Here is a 6,452-nt window from a genome sequence, read left to right on the forward strand (position 1 = left end):
CTCACCTCTCCTTCACAGTACAGGCCTGGGGCTGGGCAAACTGCTCAGCGAGCTGTTTTACTGGGGCCTCCCAGCCCCCTGCAACTATAGCTGCACACACACCCCATGTGACACAAAGCTGAACCCAGGAGAAGCTTGATTCACTAACACGGGCCATCAGTTTCATCTGCTGGTAACATAACTAACGTATATTAAGATCTATGTGACGTTTGTCTCACATCTAGACATGGGAAAGCAATGAATTTGGCTTCTGTGGATCCGTCAGCACCTGCCCGGAGCCAGGGTCGTCTGCCTGGGGTTTGGAATGATCACTGTTGGTCACCATCCCCCAAATTGCCAAGGTTCAAAATGTAGAACAAGGCACGTGAGACCCACACACTGCATCTCAAGATTTCTTAGTCTAAGGTCAGATTTTTACCTTGTTTCGTAATCACACCTTGAATTTGTAGCTTCTTTGGTGGAGGAGAAATTTCTTATGAATTAGATGCTCTCCCCCGTTAGAGATTTCTCACACTAGGTATCCCTCCAAGGGTAATATCCATGCCGTTATTCAATGGTGGCAAATATAACAGAACTAGCGTGATACGTCCATACTTTCTAATTTCAGCTTGCATCAGATTTAACTCAGAATGAGGCTGTCACACTGTATGCGCCGTTTACACTGCGGGCCTGTTTCATGCATCCATACCCAACCCAGTCCTTTGGGATTAGGCACAACTCTGCACCTCCTTGCCACACTGTGATCATGAAGTCTCTTTTGACAATAAAAGCATACATTTAACCTGTTTCTTGAGGTGTGAAGGAATTATCTCAAAGACAAATATTGTCAAGGTGGCAGACACTCCAAGTTGGTTTCCATGTGATCAGAGCAGCCTGGCTGGATGCAGAAAAACCACTGCTGGGAAGACGTGCTCTGACCTCCTAGACACTGAATCCCTGCAGAGAATTCAGAGGTGTGCTGTACACGGATTCTTCTGTAGAACAGGGTCCTTACCCATGGCAGGAACCATGGAGGAGGGAGCCCTGGAACCAGGCCTGCAGAGTGGGAGGTGTTGGTACAGGGGGCAGCTCATGTTAGGGATGTTCCTACATCCATCCAAGGGGTCAAGAGATCACCGTCTTCTCTCAGGTCCTCAGAGGGGAGAGTGAAGGCAGGCTGTTTCCAACTTATGAGATCAAAAGAGTTCAAGGGGACATCTGACCCTTTGGTGGCACATTCACATTGTGGCCTGGCCAGTCCTGGAAGCCTGTTCTCTCAGTAATCAAATTATTTTGAGGCTGGCCCCTCATGGACCACCTTCTCACTTTGATAACACCACCAGGTAACCTTATTCCCTTCCAAGGCTACAATTCGCATCTTGGTGATGACGTCCCCCCTCATCTCTTGCTTCCCACTCTCTTCAGCATCAGTAGGATGACCCATGGGCATCAGAAATAATCGTGTCCACTCATTAACCTTAAAAGCTTTTGCACAGCAAAGGAAACCATAAACAAAATGAAAAGACAACCCTCAGAATGGGAAAAAGTATTTGCAAATGAAGCAACTGACAAGGGATTAATCTCCAAAATATACCAACAGCCCATGCAGCTCAATATCAAAGAAACAAACAACCCAATCAAAAAATGGGCAGAAGATCTAAATAGACATTTCTCCAAAGAAAACATGCAGATGGCCAACAGACACATGAAAAGATGCTCAACAACACAAATCATTAGAGAAACGCAAATCAAAACTATAGTGAGGTATCACCTCACACAGGTCAGAATGGCCATCATCAAAAAATGAACAAACAATAAATGCTGGAGAGGGTGTGGAGAAAAGGCAACCCTCCTACACTATTGGTGGGAATGTAAGTTGGTGCAGCCACTATGGAGAACAGTATGGAGGTTCCTTAAAAAACTAAAAACAGAGCTACCTTATGATCCAGCAATCCCACTCCTGGGCATATATCTGAAGAAAACCATAATTCACAAAGATTACATGTACCCCAGTGGTCATTGCAGCACTATGTACAATAGCCAAGACCTGGAAGCAACCTAAATGTCCACTGACAGAGGAATGGATAAAGAAGATGTGGCACATATATACAATGGAATATTACTCAGCCATAAAAAGAAATGAAATAGTGCCCTTTGCAGAGATGTGGATGGACCTAGAGATTGTCATCGAGTGAATGAAGTTAAGGCAGAAAGAGAAAAACAAATATCATATTCACTTATATGTGGAATCTAAACGATACAGATAAAGTTATTTGCAAAGCAGAAATACAGTCACAGATGTAGAGAATAAACTTATGCTTACCAAAGGGGGAAGGGGGGGTGGGATGAACTGAGAGATCGGGATTGACATATATACACACTACTATGTATAAAATAGATAACTAATGAGAACCTACTGTATAGCACAGGGAACTCTACTCAATGCTCTGTGGTGACCTAAATGGGAAGGGAATTTTAACAAGAGTGGATATAGGTATACATATAACTGATTCAATGTGCTGTACACCTGAAATTAACACAACATTGTAAAGCAACTATACTCTAAAAAAATTGATTAAAAAAAAAAGAAATAATCGTGTCCAATACCAGTGATTCATGAGTGTAGAGTGACCATGAGGCGTGCCCAGTAATGACAAAAATCAAACTTTGTGATAACTGTAGAGATCTAGGACTCACAAGACCCAACTCTTGATGGAGATAAGGGGTCAGAAGCACCATGCCCTTACATTTCTATAGAGCGGAAACTGATTTTGCAAAAGGTTGCCGAGCTTGCTCTATCCCATCCCAGATACCTTGATGGTACCCTCATCGCCCAAGATTGCAAAGGAAAAGCATGGCTTTTTCCCCACTCCAGGCCAGAGGGCAGGGGGGACCATTTGCTAACAAAGATATGATTTGCTGGCCTGGACTGCTGGGCTCCTGGAGAGTGCCCCTGAGCTGAAGCCAGACTCAGTCCAAAGAGGAGACCAGCTTGTCCACCTGCCACTGATTTCCCAAACTCTAAACAAGGTCATTAACCTGCAGGCCAAGGGCTGGGTAGGATTCAAGGCATCTGTGAACTTGGATCGTGAAAATTACATCTTTATTTTCTTTAACCTCATTTGCAATTTAGCATTTCCCTCAGTTTGAGGATATGCAACAAGCCACGGTTGTATTAGCAACACTTGGGATATTTTCCTACCAGTTTACAATCACTGCAGGCGTTGCAAGACATCCTTCACACGCATCACAACTCAGAATTATGGTAGTTATGAGATATCCTGCTAGATCGTGTTATTTAATAAATTGATAAAGCACGTTCACCTCTAAAGCACATTCACCTCTAAAGCATTCACTTTTAAATCAAAATTTGTCTTAAAAATGTTTTTAGTAACTGTACACATCAATGTACTTAGTTTCCACTGTAATACTCTGTTGGGCTGCGCCCCGCAGGCCTGCAGGCCTTGCAGTTGCCCAGCTTCAAGACCTAAGTAAGACCCGGGAGACAACGACAGACACATAACGGCTTATTGGTCAGGGGCACTTACAAATCTGAAGCCAGGTCCTGGAGCAACACCCCACCGTGTGAGGCAGCCAGCGAGCAGGACACAACAGCAGTCTTTCCTATAGTGGCGGTGGTGGGGGGGGGGCGGGGGGGGGTGGTCTACCATTTATAGGGGAAATTGACCAATGTTAGTTAGGCTCATCAGTTACCAGGGAAACCGGCAGCTGGGGCACCTCCCTCACAGCCCCTCACCAGGGCCGATGTTTCCTTTTAACAAACTAGCAGGTGAAGCCATTCTGGCCTAAGGGGCAGGGGGAAAGCACGTTCCTGTGAGTAGGGCGGAGGTGACTCAGGTGTTGGTGGAGCAGGGGATGTGCAGGGAGCAACAGACATCTTGAGCGACCTGACCATACACTCCATCCCTAAACACCCTGCACGACCCTTACAGTCCTGGCCCATCCCTCTTCCTCGTTGTCCCTCTTCTGAGGGGTCAGGTATACAGAGGCGAACTGCAACCAGCTACCACAAATGCAATACAGACAACAGCAGCGAAAGAGAATCAGGAGGCCAAGAGGTGGGCAAACTTATGGAGTCAGGAGCTTATCGGGTCATGGAGGGGCCAGAGGAGGACCATGACGGCGTCTCCCTGTAGACCCAGCCATCAAACTCATTTCACAGTGAGGCCACTGTTGTCGCCCAGTCTGTGAACAGATTCCCTCTGCTCAGACTAGGGGTGAAATGTAAGGTGTTTAACAGGCACAATACAGGGAAGATGACGACCATTGAGCAAAATACAAGCAGTAACAGCACTGAGATACCACCACCCCTGCCCGTGGTTTCTGTCCTGGCCTGCAGGACCCCACTGCCTGTCTACCCTCAGTCCCCACAGCCAATGCCGAATACTGGAGAGGCCATTTAACAGACTGCAGGGTTAGTGTAATGGTGCCCTTCTCCAGTAGGGGGCGCGGACTAATTACCTTAGTGCTCTTAGGTGGGGCTGGGTAGGAGACAGGTGAAACCTCTTAAGTCTCTTTCTAATCCTTTTCTCCATGAGGCAGCAAACCCAAACCACACTTACCTGCCAGTCCCAGGGCCATGTTATGTGTTCCCCTGGGGGTAGAGCCTGTGGCGAGGGCAAAAGTGAGTTATCGTCCTGGCCAGCAGTCGGCAACGGTCCTTCAGTGGTCAACAGTTGAACCTGAACGGCGTTGACTAGCGGCCTCTGGGTTAACATGGCGTCAGCACTGGGCCGATCGCTCCTGGGATGTGTCCACACGTTGAAGGAGCGGGTTTCCCGTCTCAGCTGTTGTTGAAGCAGCTCATTCACCGCCCAGCAGCAGTGGGGTTGTGGGGGGGGGGGGAGATGCCGGTGTGTGCCATTCTTATCGGCCCATTCCTGAACTTCATGGCCAACAAAGCAGATCCCTTGGTCACTATTAATGTCCATGGGGGGTCTTGTATGTCGCGCATACAGCTCTTCTAGGCCCCAAACGCTGTTTGTTTTTGCGTTACTAGACAACTCGGATAGGCCTTTTGTAATGTCTTCCACCTGTTGTGACAGACATCAATGGCTTACTGCACAGGGGATCTTACATGGTCTGAAGCCAGGTTCTGTAGCAGCACCCCACTGTGTGCAGCAACTTTCAAATATGCAATACGGTACTATTAACTACAGTCACCATGGCGTACATTATATTCCCATGACTTATTTTATAACTGGAAGTTTGTACCTTTTGACGCCTTTCACCATTTCATCCACCCCCAACACCCCATCTTCCGCCTCTGGGGAGCCGGGTAGGGGGGGGAACATGGGCAAGAGTCTATATGGTACAGGCATACCTCAAAGATTGCGTATTCGGCTCCAGAGCGCTGCAATAAAGTGAGAAAATGTCACAATAAAGCAAAGCCACACGAATTTGTCGGTTTCCCAGTGCACATAAAAGTAACGTTTAAACTATACTGTGGTCTATTAAGTGTGCAATAGCATTATATCTAAAAAAATAAGGTACATACCATAATTAAAAAATACTCTACTGCTAAAAAGTGCTAATCTAAAAATGTATCATCTGACAATGCAGAGATGCCATAAACCTTCAATTTGTAAAGAAAAAAACCACATTTGCAAAGTGCAATAAAATAAGGTGCTTATACAGGGAGATCAGCTCGGTGCTTTGTGACCACCTGGAGGGGTGGGATAGGAGGGTGGGAGGGAGGGAGACGCAAGAGGGAAGAGATATGGGAACATATGTATATGTATAACTGATTCACTTTGTTATAAAGCAAAAACTAACATACCATTGTAAAGCAATTATACCCCAATAAAGATGTTAAAAAATAATAATAAAAAAAATAAAGTCATTGCTTTAAAAAAAAAATAAGGTGCTTATAGTTTCTGTGGGAAGGAATAGGCAAGGCAGGGCAAGAAGGTTTAGGATTGGTTAGTTTGAATAATTTCAGTGGATTCTGGAGTACGGTGGCCGTCCCAAGTTTGCTGGTACCTGGCCCTGGAGTGATTAGGGCAGGGGAATAGTGGCCCTGAGTGGGGAGGTAGGTGGTGAGTGTGTGGGTTCTGGACTGGTTAATTTGCAAATGAAAGGCACACAGATGCTGTTTACTATCTCTAGGAATTGGCCAGCCCTGGGAGGGGCAGTTTCTCCAGTGTCAGCAAGGCCCCAAGATCTCAATGCATCATATTTACAGAAAATAAAAAGGCATGATTAATACAGAGGCCCCCTAAGACTCCTAGCTGGAGGGATGCACTCTGGGAGAAGGTCTGCTTCTGTAGCTTCCTTTGAGAGCATGCTGACGGTCCCTTAGCAGACACCTGAGCAGGATGGTCGGGCCAGGCTTACAGAGACGAACGTTCGGGTGGAAATAGGCCTTTGGCGTATGTTCCCAGCACCCTGGCCTCTTCCCACCCTTCTCCATATTCCTCGTCCTCCTGCTGGGCTAGTGGGTGGGAAAGGGG

The sequence above is a fragment of the Aethalodelphis obliquidens genome, unplaced genomic scaffold (assembly GCF_003676395.1).
Source record: "Aethalodelphis obliquidens isolate GAN/ISIS:26980383/991018 unplaced genomic scaffold, ASM367639v1 scaffold34, whole genome shotgun sequence".
NCBI classification, from domain to species: Eukaryota; Metazoa; Chordata; class Mammalia; order Artiodactyla; family Delphinidae; genus Aethalodelphis; species Aethalodelphis obliquidens.